Source organism: Heterodontus francisci, chromosome 3 (assembly GCF_036365525.1).
Source record: "Heterodontus francisci isolate sHetFra1 chromosome 3, sHetFra1.hap1, whole genome shotgun sequence".
Classification (NCBI taxonomy): Eukaryota; Metazoa; Chordata; class Chondrichthyes; order Heterodontiformes; family Heterodontidae; genus Heterodontus; species Heterodontus francisci.
This window is the reverse complement of record NC_090373.1, coordinates 20,980,602-20,998,656: the sequence shown is the minus strand read 5'-3', so window position 1 is coordinate 20,998,656 and position 18,055 is coordinate 20,980,602. Positions and strand designations below refer to the sequence as shown.

The following is an 18,055-nucleotide window of genomic DNA, read 5'->3' as shown; positions in this document are numbered from 1 at the left end:
ACTCCACAGAATGTAGACCCCTTTTTATTGCTCCAGACTCTAATCTGAACAATCCATGCTTCCCCACTCTGTAACCTATTTGTGTATGGATGTCTGTGTATGTGTGTGTGTGTGAAAGTTGCAACGTCAGTTATTATTTTACTGAGATCAGTTTAAGTACAATAAAGCTAACCTCCTTCTTTGTTAAACTCAAGAAAACCTGTCCGATTGGTTCTTTTTATAATTGTAGCACGTGAATAGTTAAACACTCACTGAATTGGTAAATACATCCACTTAAAAAAAGAAATAAACCTGTTGCCATCAAACATGGAAAGGGACAAGAGGGGAGCCCTTCGACCCCTCCTCACTTGATCGTAATATTGTACTGAGTGATGCTCATTTCTTTTGTCACTATGCAAAAATAAAAATTATTTCCTTTAAGTTGTTCAACCCACTATCGAAGAAATTCTGAGCCTGCATCTGGATAGTCATGTGGCTTGTGAAGGGACACAGATGCAGATGTCATCCATGCTTTAGTTGGTAGCATTCTCACCTCCAAGACAGAAGGTTGTGGGTCCATCGCCCCACTCGAGACGTGAGCACATAATTTAAGCTTGACACGTCAGTTTGTTGCGGTTGCTTGGATGACACATTAACGCGAGGCCCCATCTGCCCTCTCCTGTTGCTGTAAACGATTCCATTGCAGAATTTGAAGAAGAACAGGGGAGTTCTCCCTGGTGTCCTGGTCAATATTTATTCCTCGATCCACATCATTTAAAAAAAAGATAATCTGACGACTGCTGTTTTTGGGATCTTGCTGTGTGCAATTTAGTGCTTCCTATGAAACTCTAAAAAAATTCTCCATTGGCTGTAATGTGCTTTGGGACATCATAAGGTGGTGAAAGCCTTTGTTTCTTTCAGCAGTGGCCCAGTTTCTCTTGCGTATGTTGATTGCCCAGCCAGTTTGGATTATTGTAGGTTGCGTTCCATGAGGGGATTAAATGCTTTGTCTTTTCTGTATGAACCTGGACTTTTCTTATGGATACTCAGTGTTGTGTGTCCTTCTCCTTCCTCTGCAGTCTCTCCCATTCTCTCCTTCAATTAAAAACAGAAATCAGTGCAGCGGGGTGAAAAACAACTTTAATTTGCCAACAAAGTGATTTCATTGAATCAGCCACATTACAATTATTGAATAAGCAGGGACCTTTAGAAAACCAATAGTCACAGATATTGATTAATCTACCTTACAATTCTTTCCATGCTTCCCAAATGGTTAAAGGAACAAGATACAAAGTGCTGAAAAAAATGAATACAAGTTATACTTTACAGAGAGAATGGAAATAGTCCGGGCCTTACCAACATTTAGCAAGTGAGCAGGTTGTTCAATCAAGTTCAAGAATGGATTTATATACAGAGAATTGAACAGTGACTGACTAGAGGTCTTCAAAATTAGGAAGGGGTTCAACAGACATAGAGAAAATGTTTCCACTTGCAGAGGATGCTAAAACTAGGGACCGAGAATATAAGATAGTCATTAATAAATCCAAATAGAAATTCAGGAGAAACTTCTTTACCTAGAGAGTGGTTAGAATGTGGAACTCACTACCACATGGAATAGTTGAGATGAATTGCATAGGTGTATTTAAGGGGAAGCTGGATAAGTACATGAGGGAGAAAGGAATAGAAAGTTAAGGTGATCGGGTGAGCTGAAGCAAGATGTAAAGCATAAAAACCGGCATGGACCAGTTGGGCCGAATGGCCTGTTTCTCTAAACCAACTTGTAGTTTTCCTTCTTCATCAAGCTCCTCTATAACAGGACCTATTATGAGAGAGCTCCTGTTTACAGATTGGCAAAGACTCCTCTCAATGATCCTGCCCAAAATTGGGGTGGACTGTGCTGGAAAATGATGGGAATTTTGGATGGTAGGGTAAAAGAGCACAGGGATCTGGAGTGCAGATTCACAAACTATTAAAAGTAGCGATGCTGGTTGACAAGATCATTAAAAATGCAAACAAAGCTGGGGTTCATTTCCAGACGGATAGAATTAAAATGCGGAAAGGGTTTGTTAAACTGGGTTAGATAACACTTGGACAGTTCTAGTTTCCATAATTAAAAAAAGAATATAGAGGCACTGCAGAAGATGCAAATTGATTCACTAGGACACCACCAGAACTGAGAGGTTATAACTATTGTGCAAGATTGAACAAGCTGGGGCTCCCTTCCCTGGGAAGGTAAAGGTTGAGGGGCAACCTAATAGATTATGAGAATGTGCAACACATTACTTCAGTGAGTAGTTGAGGTGAATAGCATAGATACATTTCCGGGGAAACTGGATAAGCATGAGCGTGAAAGGAATAGAAGGATGTGCTCATAGGGTTAGATGAGCCAAATGGCTTCCTTCTTGGCTGCTAATGACTCTATGAAGAGGGGTGGAGGAAGGCTCATGTGCAGAATAAGCACTGGCATGGGCCATCTGGTCCGAGTGGCCTGTTTCTGTGCTGTAAACGCAATGTAATTCAATCACTCAGCCCCTCACCAGGATTCACCCCCCACATCCTCCACCCCTCCTGCTCCCCTCCTCACCCTGATTGCTGCAGACAGCTTGGTTCCCATCCATCATATGCAAAAGGTGGCAGTGGGTGGGGCTCAGGCCCACGGAGTGTCCTAGGCCCAACCATCTTCAGCTGCTTCATCAATAACCTTTCCTCCAACATAAGGTCAGAAGTGGGGATGTTCGCTGATGGTTGCACAGTGTTCAGTACCATTTGCAATTTGCCAGATACTGAAGCAGTCCATGCTCACAGCAAGACCTGGGCAGCATTCAGGCTTGGGTGCCACACAACTGCCAGGTAATGACCATCTTAAACGAGAGAGAATCTAACCATCTTCCCTTGACATTCAAAGGCATTACAATTGCTGAATTCCCCCACTATCAACATCCTAGAGTTACCATTGACCAGAAACTGAAGTGAAGTAGCCATATAAATACCATGGCTACAGGAGCAGGTCAGAGGCTGGGAATTCTGCAGCAAGTAACTTACTTCCTGTCTCCCCAATACCTGTCCACCATCTACAAGGCACAAGTCAGGAGTGTGATAGGATATTCTCCACCTGCCTGGATGAATGCAACACTCAAGAAGCTCGACACCATCCAGGACAAAGCAGCCCGCTTGATCGGCACCCTATCCACCACCTTAAATGTTCACTCCACCACAAAATGCACTGCAGCAACTCACCAAGCCGCCTTTGATAGCACCTCCCAAACCAGTGACCTCTACCACCTAGAAGGACAAGGGCAAGGGCAGCAGACGTATGAGAACACCACCACCTGCAAGTTCCCTTCCCTGATTTGGAACTATATCGCCGTTCCTTCACTGTCGCTGGGTCAAAATCCTGGAACTCCCTTCCTAATAGCACTGTGGGTGTACCTACACCAGATGAACTGCACCGGTTCAAGAAGGCAGCTCACCACCACCTTCTCAAGGGCAATTAGGGATGGACAATAAATGCTGGCTTAGCCAGCGATGCTCACATCCCATGAACGAAAAAAAAGTCTTTACACCCCCCCGTCTGCCCCACAATATCACTTCTATGGTGTCAGGACGGGGAAGGGGGCAGTTGGACACAGGAAGCAGTGCTGATAACCTTCAGGTCGAGATACTCGGGGCAATGCAATTCTGATCTTTGGAGGGGTTGTGGGGGTGCAGCTCTTGTCCCTTTAAGGTTCCTTGCTCACTCCCCTGGTACTCCAGTGTTGATAGCCCTGTCTTTGCACTGGTTGGGCTCCACCTTGGCAGTGGGAATCCCACACAGAGCACTTCATGTTTTTAGAGTGGTGCTGGGGAATGGGCCGAGATTGGCATGTGGCTGGCAGAAGTCCTGCCCTGGGGTTGGGAATCCCAACCACTTGTCTAAGTGCAGGGCCTAGCATTTAGAAGCAGCATTTTTGGGCATGCCCTTGCACACAAATGGAGAGATCCGAGGAGATTTGGATATTGGGCCTCGGACCTCATTATCATGAGTGGGAGCCGTCCTCCAGGAAGAAGGTACAAACCTTCCAGCAATTTCTTCCACTCTCTCCCTTAAGTTATTCTTTTCTCTGCTGCTCTTATTGTATTTGGAGAGCAAGGACATCGTCAACATAAACCAGCAATGCAAAATTTCAAATGCAGGTAGCACTTGTCACACGCAGTGTTGTTAACCTCCCACCAGGAACACTAAGGGAGTGGGTGGGAAGCAGATTGTATTTGATCATGCTTGGTGATTATGATTGCTGATTTTAGGATTCGCTAGGGACTGGCTAATGTCAACCATGACGAGTTGCTTCACCTTGTCCAGAACAGTAAGAACCAGATGACAGGACCTGCTCTTGAAGAGGGTAGATTCAAACTAATCTGTGGAAACTTTATTTCAGGTAGCAAGTGATCGATCTCCGGCACAGGCTCCCTAGGGAGATGATGAAGCAGTTAGTAGATTCAATCAAATGTAAATTAGATTTCCTTTAGAAAATTTCAGAACATTTTGGGATGAAGTGTATGAATAATTTGAGACATGACATGTGGTAAGTGCGTAAGATGCTTAGGAGGAACAGGTGACTTATGGTTCCCAAAGTTCTCCAGCACTGGCATTTTCTGGAGCATTTCCAGCATTTCTTGTTTTTATTTCAGATTTCCAGCATCTGCAGTACTTTGCTTTTATTTTAGGTTTTCTTCATCTGTTGAGGCTAATTGACAGAGATTGATTGCTGTGATTATCAACTCAATTATCATTGTATCTACTACTATCAAGTTGATTAAACGAGTTGATAAGATAGATAGAGAGAAACTATTTCCTCTGGTGGAGGAAGTTCAGAACAAGGGAGCAAAACATTAGATTTTTAAAAATCATGCTTGGGATGTGAGCTTCATTGGCAAGACCAGCATTTATTACCCATCCCTAATTGCCCTTGAGAAGGTGGTGGTGAGCTGCCTTCTTGAACTGCTGTAGTCCATGTGGTGTAGGTACATCCACAGTGCTTACTGTATCAGCAACTGAGTGGCTTGCTCAGCTATTTCAGAGGGCAGGTAAAAGACAACCAAATTGCTATGGGGCTGGAGTCACATGAAGGTCAGACCAAGAGTTTTGTGAAAGACCCATTTTCTCATATGCTTCGGAGAAGGACAACGATCTGGAGCTCAGCTTCAGAGTGAACGCACATGCAAGTGTCACCTGCATACTGGAGCTCGATGACTGAGGTTGGAGTGATTTTGGTTTTGAATTGAAAGCTGTTTCCTGTCTGTTCTGCAGAGGAGGTAACTGAGGAGGATCCTTGCAATGATCTTCCCTGTGGCAGGCAGCAGGAAGATTCCTCTGTCGTTGCCACAATCGGTCTTGTCTCCTTTCTTGAATTTAGTCACGATCACAGTGTCCCTGAAGTTCCTCGGCAAGTGCTCCTCATCCCAGATGAGGGATAGGAGGTTGTGCAGTAGTGCCAGGAGTGTATCTCTGCCATGTTTCAGGATTTCAGCAGCGATTCCGTCTGCTCCAGAGGCTTTGTTGTTGTTCAGCTGTTGAAAAATGGCTTTTTTGCCCTCTCTCCGGACTGAGGTAGCACTGACACTGAGCTGGACGGGTTGTTGAGGGATGGAGTTGGGAACATTCAAGTCAAAGACAGAGTCTCAGTTGAAGAGTTCTTCGAAATGTTTCCTCCAGCGAGCAATGACTGTCTCCCTGTCCTTGATGGGCTCTCCTCCACGCTTGGCTCTCAGTGGGGTGGGCATCGAGTGCTTGGACCACAGATTGCCTTGGCATTGCTGAAGAAACTGCACGTCATTGGTGTCTGCAAGTTGCTGGATCTCTCGCGCTCTTTCTACCCACCATTTGTTTCTTTATGTCCCAGGTTTAATGCTGCACCACTGCCCTCAGGAATGCTGCTTTACTTTGGATGTGTGGTGAAGTTTCCAGTCTGCAAAGGCATTGCGCTTACAGTCGATTAGGTCCTGTATTTCTTGGTTGATCTCGTCAAACCAGTCACGATGCTTCCTAGTGGAGAAGCCAAAGACCTCTTTGCAGGTGCTTGTTATGGTGGCATTTAGGGTTAACCAGGCACTGATAGTGCACAGTGGCTCTTGGTGGTTGGAGGTTGGCAGTAAGGCGCTGACTGAGAAGGGCACGATCTTTGAGGCCTTCAATATTAATTTCCTTGCGGCATTAGTTTTGTTGCTTCCACTGTTTGGGGGGGCTAGGATGATGGAGATGGATGAGGCAGTGGTCGGTCCGGCAGGTGTCAGTACCTGTCACAGCATGGGTGATGTGGACATCTCAGCGGTCTCTCGCTCGAACAATGACATAGTTGGGTTTGGACCGCGGGTGCTGCCAGGAGGTCTTGTGTTTGTCTCGCTGGAGGAACAGCGTGTTAGTTATGACGAGGTCACGCACATGACATTCCGTCAGGTGGAGGACTGAGTTGGAGTTTTTTTTCCCTATCCTTCCTTGCCAATCATCTCCTTCCAGAGATTCACGTTCTTCCCGTTGAAGTCTCCGAGGAGGATCCTGTCGTCTGCTGGCACTCGGGCTAGGGATTGCTCAAGGTCAGTGTAGAATCCCTCCTTGGCCTCATCTGCTGCTTCAAGAGAAGGAGTGTATGCACTGTTGACAGTGGCATGCCGGTTTCTTGTTAGGGTGAGCCGGGCTGTCATGAGGCATTCGCTTATCGCACAACAGGAGTCGCTGAGGTGCCAGACAAGCTGGTTTTTGATGGTGAAGCCCACCCCATGGAGGCGTCGTTACTCTTCTGGGAGACCCTTCCAGAGAAAGGGGAATCCGCCACCTTGCTCCTTCAGTTAGCCCTCTCCTGCACGTCATGTCTCACTTAGGGCGGTAATGTCAATGTTGAGGTGCCTGAGTTTCAGAGCTATGATGGCAGTGCGATGCTCGGGCCTGTCGCTGTTGGTGGAGCAGCAATCAGGCCTGTTGCTGTTGGTGGTGTGACGATCAGGCTGTCGCTGTTGGCGGTGCAGTGCTCAGGGCTGTTGCTGTTGGCGGTACAGCGATTAGGCCTGTCGCTGTTAGCGGTGCGGTGCTCAGGGCTGTTGCTGTTGGCGGTACAGCGATTAGGCCTGTCGCTGTTAGCGGTGCGGTGCTCAGGGCTGTTGCTGTTGGTGGTGCGGTGCTCAGGCCTGTCGCTGTTGGCGGTGCGGTGCTCAGGGCTGTTGCTGTTGGCGGTACAACGATTAGGCCTGTCGCTGTTAGCGGAGCAGCAATCAGGCCTGTTGCTGTTGGCGGTGCGGTGCTCAGGCCTGTCGCTGTTAGCGGAGCAGCAATCAGGCCTGTTGCTGTTCGCGGAGCGGTGCTCAGGCCTGTCGCTGTTTGCAGTGCAGCACTCGGGCCTGTCACTGTTCGCGGTGCGGTGCTCAGGCCTGTCGCTGTTGGCGGAGCGGTGCTCAGGTCTGTCGCTGTTGGCAGTGCAGCACTCGGGCCTGTCGCTGTTGGCGGAGTGGTGCTCAGGGCTGTCACTGTTGGCGGAGCGGTGCTCAGGCCTGTTGCTGTTGGCAGTGCAGCACTCGGGCCTGTCGCTGTTGGCGGTGTGGTGCGCAGGCCTGTCGCTGTTGGCGGAGTGGTGCTCAGGCCTGTTGCTGTTGGCAGTGCAGCACTCGGGCCTGTCGCTGTTGGCGGTGCGGTGCTCAGGTCTGTCGCTGTTGGCAGTGCAGCACTCGGGTCTGTCGCTGTTGGCGGTGCGGTGCTCAGGCCTGTCGCTGTTGGCGGAGCGGTGCTCAGGTCTGTCGCTGTTGGCAGTGCAGCACTCGGGCCTGTCGCTGTTGGCGGTGCGGTGCTCAGGTCTGTCGCTGTTGGCAGTGCAGCACTCGGGTCTGTCGCTGTTGGCGGTGCGGCGCTCAGGCCTGTCGCTGTTGGCGGAGCGGTGCTCAGGTCTGTCGCTGTTGGCAGTGCAGCACTCGGGCCTGTCGCTGTTGGCGGTGCGGTGTTCAGGCCTGTCGCTGTTGGCGGAGCGGTGCTCAGGTCTGTCGCTGTTGGCAGTGCAGCACTCGGGCCTGTCGCTGTTGGCAGTGCAGCACTCGGGCCTGTCGCTGTTGGCGGTGCGGTGCTCAGGCCTGTCGCAGTTGGCAGTGCAGCACTCGGGCCTGTCGCTGTTGGCGGTGCGGTGCTCAGGCCTGTCGCTGTTGGCGGAGCGGTGCTCAGGTCTGTCGCTGTTGGCGGTGCGGTGCTCAGGCCTTTTGCTGTTTGCAGTGCAGCACTCGGGTCTGTCGCTGTTGGCGGTGCGGTGCTCAGGCCTGTCGCTGTTGGCAGTGCAGCACTTGGGCCTGTCGCTGTTGGCGGTGCGGTGCTCAGGCCTGTCGCTGTTGGCGGAGTGGTGCTCAGGCCTGTTGCTGTTGGCAGTGCAGCACTCGGGTCTGTCGCTGTTGGCGGTGCGGTGCTCAGGCCTGTCGCTGTTGGCAGTGCAGCACTTGGGCCTGTCGCTGTTGGCGGTGCGGTGCTCAGGCCTGTCGCTGTTGGCGGTGCGGTGCTCAGGCCTGTCGCTGTTGGCAGTGCAGCACTCGGGCCTGTCGCTGTTGGCGGTGCGGTGCTCAGGTCTGTCGCTTTTGGCAGTGCAGCACTCGGGCCTGTCGCTGTTGGCGGTGCGGTGCTCAGGCCTTTCGCTGTTTGCAGTGCAGCACTCGGGCCTGTCGCTGTTGGCGGTGCGGTGCTCAGGCCTTTCGCTGATTGCAGTGCAGCACTCGGGTCTGTCGCTGTTGGCGGTGCGGTGCTCAGGCCTTTTGCTGTTTGCAGTGCAGCACTCGGGTCTGTCGCTGTTGGCGGTGCGGTGCTCAGGCCTTTTGCTGTTTGCAGTGCAGCACTCGGGCCTGTCGCTGTTGGCGGTGCGGTGCTCAGGCCTTTCGCTGTTTGCAGTGCAGCACTCGGGCCTGTCGCTGTTGGCGGTGCGGTGCTCAGGTCTGTCGCTGTTGGCAGTGCAGCACTCGGGCCTGTCGCTGTTGGCGGTGCGGTGCTCAGGTCTGTCACTGTTTGCAGTGCAGCACTCGGGCCTGTCGCTGTTGGGGTTGTCCATGAGGATCCTGACACTCCAGGTCTCGAACTTCATTTTGACGAGTGGAAGATGCCTGTGCACGTTTCTTTTTAATATGGGGTGTTGTTGCACACTGGACACCACACAGTCTCGGCAGAGGGGCACCTAGATCCAATGGCAAGGGGAGTTCCAAAATGATTGGAGGCCAGGCTCTGTTGTCAGACATTAGCACAGTCTGTGTGTGGTCATATGTAGGTGCATATGTGGTCACAGGGACAGAGGTTATTTATGTCCCCCCATGTTTCCCTCCCTCCGTAGTACCCTCTACATGCACTCAGCTGAACCCTCCTCCCCCACCCTAGCCTCCATCCCTCCCCAAGACTTCCTCACTCTCCAACAGGACCCCAGTCCTCGTGCCAGCCCCCCTCTGAGTCTTCCCCATCTCTGCTCTCAGAGAGGCCCCAGCTGCATTCCAGCTCTCCTCCCCCTACCGCTCTCCCCCCAGTTCCCCCTGTTCCTGCTCTCAGCAGCTGCCCCCCCCCCCTACCCCCTCCCACCATGAGGGACACCATCAGCATTGCCCTTCCATTTCCATGGCTGAGGACTCATTGCTGCCGCCGGTCCCCCGGAGATTATGGAGCCCGCCACCCACCACCGACAGGGCTCCTTGCTCCGCTATCACTCCTGCACCCACTCCCCACCCTGCTGCTCACCCCACGCTCCCCCTGTGCTCTGACCTCCAGCCCCGTTCCACTCTCACTCCCCCAAACAGTAAGAACAGTCCTAAACCTACCTTCTACCATTCTGTGGCGTGTTGATACACCAGTGCATGTGCCACTGGACCTATACATAAGCAGCCTCCGCTCAGTGTTTCTTGCCATCTTGGTCTCTTTCTCTCAACCTAATCTCCCCTAGAAACTGACAGTCCCACATCAGAAATTGTTGGGCCCTACTGGGCTCAAATGTACTCAGAGTTAAGCCCTCCGGCTTCTCCTCCATCTCCACTCCAAACGAAGGTTCTCTTCTAACCAGCTCCCACAGCACAACACCTCCCCTCATCAGTCAAGATCAATGGCGAGATCCTGGAAAATGTGAACCATTTTCCATATCTTGGGAGCCTCCTCTTGGTGAAGGCAGACGTAGACAACGAGGTTCATCATTGCCTCCAATGTGCCAGCTCAGCCTTTGGCCGACTGTGGAAGAGAGTATTTGAGGGTCAGGATGTCCAACCTGAGACTAAGATCATGGGCAGAAGTTTTCCAGCTTGCCGTCAAGATCGGCGGTAAGCTTCAAAAGCTGCAGGACGTACGCACGAGAATAGTGCCACAGAGCCACCGCGATATTTAGCATGGCGGCTCATTTACATGGCTGGGGTGGGCCACCCGCCCCCGGTGACGTAGAGGGGTTGGCCACTCGTTCCCGGCAATGGCGTCCGGCGTCACCGCGCAGGCGCCAGTGCCATTTTTAAAGGGCTTCAAACCCTTTCAAATCATTTCAATTTATAAGTTACAGGAGACATTAAATTAATGCGAAATATTTAATTAAAGTTTTAATCCCCTTCCCCCAGTGACTGAACAATTTAATAATTGCCCCCTCCCCCTCAAAAAAACTTATCTAGCGATCCCGACCTTTTCCCCCCAAAGTTTACAACCTTTTACCTTCAACCCCTTCCCACCATCCCCTCCACCAATTGGAATGGTTTTCTGCGCTTCGCCAGCTACCCCCGCCCTGAAAACCAACCTGTTCCCCCCTCTCAACCATACAGAAATCCAAAGGCGCAGGAGTTCCAGCAACCGGTCAGAATATTGAAATGGGACGGTCGGCGCGATGAGGTAAGTATTCATTCATTAATCTAAATAAATTAACATATTTTAGTTGTGTTCCTGTCGCGAGGCCTCACTGCCGTCAGTAATATGGGGTGGGGCCTTCCAGGCATCAAGGCCCATGGTGGGCCTCTCCCGGGCGTAATTTGCGGGCCTCCCCCGCCACGACACCTGACATTGGGGGGCTGGTAAAATCCAGCCCCATGGTTTACCAGGGAGCAGTGACCCCTGCACTTCTATATGCTTCAGAGACTTGGACAACCTACAGCAGGTACCTCAAAGCACTGGAGCAGTATCACCAGAGCAGCCTCCACAAGATCCTCCAAATCTGGTGGCCAGAATGACAGTCCAACAGCAGCATCCTCTCCCAAGGTAACCTGGCCAGCATCAGGAAGCTAAGCACCATGGGGCATGTCGTTCACATGCCTGACACCAGACTCCTGAAGCAGCTGCTCTACTCAGAACTTGGTCTCAGCAGGAGACTCCCAGGAGGACAAAGGAAACACTTTAGCGATATCCTCAAAGTATCTCTGAAGTGATCAAACATCCCCGTCGACTCGTGGGAATCCCTGGCTCATGACTGTTCAAGATGGAGAAAACTCATTCGGGAAGGCAATGTAAACCTCGAGGGACTTCATCGGGAACATGCGGAAGTGAAGTCGAGGCATCGGAGGAAGCGCACAAACCTCCAAACTACTCATCTACCTGATCCTCATGTGGCTGAGGCTGCAGATCACACATTGGACTTATCATCCATCTCAGAACCCATTAACCTGGAGTGGAAGCAAGTCATCCTCGATCCCAAGGGCCTGCCTAAGAAGGTCAGACCGGGTTGCCTGAAGGACTTTAGTGAATCAGATGGGTTATTACACCAGTCAAATCGTTTCATGATCATTAATGAGACTAGCTTTTTTTAATTCCAGATTTATTAATCTGTGGGAGGAGTTGCACTCATACCTCTGGAGTATTAGTCCAGGTCTCTGGATTACTACTCCATTAACATTCCCACTATGCTACCGTTCTCATGAATTGGAGCTAGGTTGTTCAAGGATGATGTCTTTTTAAAAATTTATTTAGAGATACAGCACTGAAACAGGCCCTTCGGCCCACCAGGTCTGTGCCGAGCATCAACCACCCATTTATACTAATCCTACACTAATCCCATATTCCTACCACATCCCCACCTGTCCCTATATTTCCCTACCACATACCTATATTAGGGACAATTTATAATGGCCAATTTACCTATCAACCTGCAAGTCTTTTGGCTTGTGGGAGGAAACCGGAGCACCCGGAGGAAACCCACGCAGACACAGGGAGAACTTGCAAACTCCACACAGGCAGTACCCAGAATTGAACCCGGGTTGCTGGAGCTGTGAGGCTGCGGTGCTAACCACTGCGCCACTGTCAGGCAACACTTCATCACACAAAGAGCTAAAAAGGTTAAATTATCAGTCATGATCTATTTGAATGGCATAACAGGTTTGAGGGGCTGAATGGCCTATGGTAGAGGGGAAGTAGATGGACTGTTGTCTATTTTGTTATCTAGCAATTTATATGTTCTTAGCACTGGCCATAGAGACAGAGGGAGGAGGCAAAATGCAGGCTAGGCCTCAGGCTATAGGGATGGAGGGAGGAAGTAGAATGTAGGTTGGGCCTCAGGGCAGCCTTGAGGCATTAAAGAAGCACATCAGGAGGCCTGGGGTGAGCTTGAATCCAGAAGGGAATGGATGGAAGGTGAGAAGGCCAGAAGTAGAGAGAGAGAAAGTGAGCATGAGTCAGGGTCGGCCCCATTCAGCGAGGAAAGTCACCAAAGTCACTGAAGATTATCAGTGAATAGCACAGATGCATTTAAGGGGAAGCTGGGTAAGTACATGAGGGAGAAAGGATATGCTGATAGGATTAGATGAAGAGGTGTAGGGGGGGGCTGATGTGGAGCATAAACATCGGCGAAGACCAGTTGGGCTGGATGAGTTGACTGTGTAACTGTATGTAACAGGATGTGCTGTTTTACAGTACTCATGGCACTAACCTTGATGTATCCGGGGTTCAGTTCCTAACGAAAGGATTGGATCCTCTAAAGGTGAATTGAAGTCCTTACAACAATTTTACTTTCACAGTTAAAATGCCTGTAACCTTTCCAGGAGGAATTACAGTTGGCGCCAGTCAAGAATGAAAGCTTTCTGGTCAGCATGCTCTGAGTTCCCCACTCTCACAAACATGCCATCAAAAAATGTCACCTCTTCAGCAATTCACCCTCTCAGTAATTTATAAATCCACCACTCTTGCAAACTGCGCCTTTGCATTAATTTTCTCTTCTTTAACAAAACCGACTGAATGTCAGATCAACCTGGAACTTAAGTTATGTCTCCTCACCTTGGAAGGCTGGGAGGCGCAAAGTCCCATTTACGCTATCATTAGTTACATGGAGACACTGGAACAGCTGGGATTGCTCTCCTTAGAGCAGAGGAGGGGACATTTAATAAATATGTTCAAAAATTATGATGGGTTTTGATAGAGTAAATAAGGAGAAGCTGTTTCTAGTGGCAGGGGACATAGATTTAAGGTAATTGGCAAAAGAACCGGGTGGGGGGGGGGGGGGGTGGTGGTGGGGGGGAGGGTGGGGTGGTGAGATGAGTTTTGTTTTACACAGTTTTATGATCCTGTAGTTTTTTTTTCGGGAAGAATGTGGTGTGCCTTTAAGACTGGAAAGGAAGCAGTACTGCTTTAAGCCAGCAGGCTCCAGAAGCTGAGTCAAAGAATGCATTCTCGTTGTCCGGGATACAACCATTCAGGACCAGAGATTGAGAGATACATTGCTACAATTTAATTTTGAACTGGTTTATAAAAGAAAAGTGGCAGATGGAATTTAACGCTGAAAAGTGTGAGGTGATACACTTTGGAAGGAGTAATGTGACACAGAAGTATTCAATGAATGGCCTGACACTGGGAAGTTCCGAGGAACAAAGGGACCTTGGCGTGCTTGTACATAGATCTCTGAAGGCAGAAGGGCAGGTTAATAGGGTGGTGAAAAAGGCATATGGGACACTTGCCTTTATCAATCGAGGCATAGATTACAAAAGCAGGGAGGTCATATTGGAGTTGTATAGAACTTTGGTAAGGCCACAGCTGGAGTACTGTGTGCAATTCTGGTCGCCACATTATAAGAAGGATGTGATTGCATTGGAGGGGGTGCAGAGGCGATTCACCAGGATGTTGCCTGGGATGGAACATTTAAGCTATGAAGAGAGGTTATGAAGATAGGCTTGGGTTGTTTTCACTGTAGCAGAGAAGACTGAGAGGTGACCTGATCGAGGTGTACAAGATTATGAGGGGCATGGACAGGGTGGATAGGGAGCAGCTGTTCCCCATAGTTGAAGGGTCAGTTACGAGGGTTCACAAGTTTAAGATGAGGGGCGGGAGGTTTAAGGGGGATTTGAGGAAGAACTTTTTTACCCAGAGGGTGGCGACGGTCTGGAATGCACTGCCTGGGAGGGTGGTAGAGGCGTGTTGCCTCACATCCTTTAAAAAGTACCTGGATGAGCACTTGGCACGTCATAACATTCAAGGCTATGGGCCAAGTGCTGGCAAATGGGATTAGGTAGACAGGTCAGGTGTTTTAATGCATCGGTGCAGACTCGATAGGCCGAAGGGCCTCTTCTGCACTGTATTATTCTGTGATTCTGTGATTCTATAGTGGAAACAGACTGTTCTAACTCAGGGAAGAAAACAGACGGACAGCTGTGTGTTCGCACCTGAAAGGAAAGCTCTCAGACCATTTAAACTAAAGGAAGAGAATTTAGTCTGTTTATTTATTACTTTCTCTCAAAATTCTGAAAAGTCAAGCCAAAACAGAGATCTCTGATAATTTAAACTGAAGGAAGGGAAGTTAGACTGGGACAATCTTTTATCTCTCAAAAAATTCTAAAGCCAAATTGATTAATTAAGAAGTGTTTGCACGTTGTTAATTGTTGAAATGCATCGCTGCAAAAGGAGCTACAATTTCAGCTTCTGAATAAGACTACGGACTGTTCTACTGTTGAAGAACCTTTTCTCTCCCATTGGATAGCTGTGAGGACTTCAAGCAACCTTGGACTGTTCCACATCCGGCAGGAGCGTAAATCTGCAAGGACTCAAATTTTTTCCATTTTAAATGTTGGTTATATCTTAGTAGTGTTTAAGAATTTAGTTTTTCAAATTAAAGAGTTAATTTGTTGATTTAAAGACACCTGGTTTGGTTAGCCTCATTCGGGGGTTAATAGATGGTACAAATAGGCTGGGTTTTTCTTTAATTTGGAAAGTTTAAAATGATACGTTAGGCGATCTGTGGAGGGACGGGATTGAATTAACAGTGCATTTCTCCCATCACAATCATAGAGTCATGGAGTCATACAGCACAGAAACAGGCCCTTCGGCCCATCGTGTCTGTGCCGGACATCAAGCATCCCATTTTCCGGCACTTGGCCCGTAGCCTTGTATGCTATGGCGTTTCAAGTGCACATCTAAATACTTCTTAAATGTTGTGAGGGTTCCTGCCTCTACCATCCCTTCAGGTAGTGTGTTCCAGATTCCAACCACCCTCTGTGTGAAAAAATCAGAACCTTATATTTTGATTGGGGGCTTTGGCTTGAGCAGTTGTTATGATCTAGGATGCACCACCTGTTGGAAGCAGATTCAATAGTAACTTTCAAAGGAAATTGGATAAATACTTGAAGGTGAATACTTTGGAGGGCTCTAGGGAAAGAACAGGGGACTGGGACTAATTGGATAACTCTTTCGAAGAGCCAGCACAGGCATGATGGGCTGAATGGCTTCATTCTGGACTGTATAATTCTATAGTTCTATGCTGTCCAAAGATACCTCAGTACTATCCCAGGATGCTGATGTATACCTGTGATACTTCAGCCGTGGCTCAGTGGGTAGCACCCTTGCCTCCGAGCTAGAAGATTTATGAGTTCAAGTTCCACTCAAAAGACCTGCGGACAAAAATCTAGGCAGTACCGAGGGAGTGCTGCACTGTCAGAGGTGCCGTCTTTCAGATGAGACGTCAAACTGAGGCCTTGTCTGTCCTCTCAGGTGGACGTAAAAAATCTCATGGTAATATTTCAAAGCACAGGCAGTTCTCCCTGGTGCCCTGACCAATATTGATTGCCCAATCAACATCATTAAAACCGAATATCTGGTCATTGCTAAAGGGATACAAAATAAAAGTAGGGAAGTGTTGCTGCAACTGTACAAGGCATTAGTGAGACCGCACCTGGAGTACTGCGTACAGTTTTGGTCCGCTTACTTGAGGAGGGATGTAGTTGCATTGGAGGCAGTTCAGAGGAGGTTCACTAGATTGATTCCAGAGATGAGGGGTTTGTCTTATGAAGAGAGATTGAGCAGTTTAGGCCTTTACTCTCTAGCGTTTAGAAGAATGAGAGGAGATCTAATGGAGGTATATAAGATGATTAAGGGATTGACAAAGTCAACGTACAGAATATGTTTCCTCTTGTGGAGCAATCTAGAATGAAAGATCATAGTTTTAGGATAAGGGGTAGCTAATTTAAAACAGAGATGAGGAGAAATTACTTCTCTCAAAGGGTCGTGAGTCTGTGGAATTCACTACCCCAGGGTGCGGTGGATACCGGGACATTGAGTAAATTTAAGGAGGAGATAGACAGATTTTTAATTAGTAAAGGGTTGAAGCGTTATGGAGAACGGGAAGGAAAGTGGAGTTGAGGCCGAGATGAGATCAGCCATGATCGTATTGAATGGTGGAGCAGGCTCGAGGGGCTGAATTGCCTACTCCTGCTCCTAGTTCTTATGACCTTATGACATTGCTGTCTGTGGGAACATGTCGTGCATAAATTGTGTTTCCTACGTTTCAACAGTGACTACATTTCAAAATGTGCTTCATTGGCTGTGAAATGCTTTGGGACATTCTGAAGTTGTGAAAGTTGCAATATAAATGTAAGTTCTTTCTTTCTTCTTTTACTGGGCCTTTCAGCTGTTACCTGTATTTGGCACCTGTGCTTCACTATACAGGCAGTGACAGAACTGTGCTATCTGCTGCAGGTATCAAGGAATGGAACAGATCTTTCAGTTGCTCTGAAGGTCACAATGGCATTGGACTTCTTGGCCACGACAGGGGACATCCTTGAGGTAACCCATGTCTGCCATTCATTCCTGTATCAGGCAAATAACTAATGCTATGTTTGCAAATGAGAAACCAACTGAAGAGGGAACAGAACTTTTACCAATTGGCAAGCTTCTCAAGACCTCAATGGTGTCATGGACAGAACTTGTGGCCATCAAAAGCCCTCGCAACTTCAATGCAGATATTGACAGGAAGGGTTTCCATTCCATCAAGTTGCAGGTGGTGTCAGACCACAACAGTGCCATCTTCACTATAAGTTTCTGATATTCGAGGGAGCTCCTCACAATGCTTTTATTCTCCAGCAGTCCACAGTGTTTGAAGGTGGCAGCAGAACGGCTTATAGGAGGTCAGGGCTCTCCATTGTGACTATGATTCCTGGTGCCAATTTGGAACCCTCACACATAGCAGCAAAGTACAGATATGACTATGCCTGTACTGCTCTCCAAGACACTATGAAGTTCACGAGAAGGATTCTGAAGCAACGGTTCCATAGTTTGAGGTGCTCCAGTTGGATGCAGAAATACAGTCCAGACAAAGTCTGTAAAATCACCATCCTCCACAATTATGCGATGCATAGAGGGCCAGCAGATCCACACAAGGGGGTGATGAAACAGAGGAGTCAGACGGTCATAGTCTGAGACACAACAATTAAGAACTTCTACCATTACAAGTGACTACTCCCACCTACCAACTTGCATCTACAATACAGTGGTTGCTCCGTATGTATCACACTCACTGTACTCTTGTTGTTCTGCTAGGTCATCCACCATTCTAGCACTTACAGACTTCTTTCCATACCGTCACCAAGACCCCCACCACGTCACTGTCTTCCCCTCCAACCACCATTCCTCTCAAAACAGCATTCAAACACCATGAGAACGGAAAGTAAAATTTCAATATTTATTTCATTGCCTATGCCCATGCATCTTCCTTGGCACCATCTTTGTGTTCAAATTCCTCCATGGCCTCACCCCTCCCTATCTCTATAACTTCTTCCAGCCCTACAACCCTCCCAATCTCTGTAACCTCCTCCAGCCCTACAATCCTCTCTCACTCTGTAACTTCCTCCAGCTCCACAACCCTCCGTAACTCTGTAACCCCCTCCAGCCCGA

At 48.7% G+C, this 18,055-nt stretch overlaps 1 protein-coding gene across 1 annotated transcript in view; it reads right to left on the bottom strand.

Annotated features, from left to right (window-relative positions):
- Positions 1 to 296: 296 nt before the first annotated feature.
- The window catches only part of khdrbs2 (KH domain containing, RNA binding, signal transduction associated 2), a 902,011-nt gene continuing 884,252 nt past the window's right edge, over positions 297 to 18,055 (bottom strand). Inside the window, exon 13 of the transcript XR_010970474.1 lies at positions 297 to 1,074. The gene's annotated coding sequence lies outside the window, so the exon portion shown is untranslated. The remainder of the gene's footprint in view (positions 1,075 to 18,055) is intronic.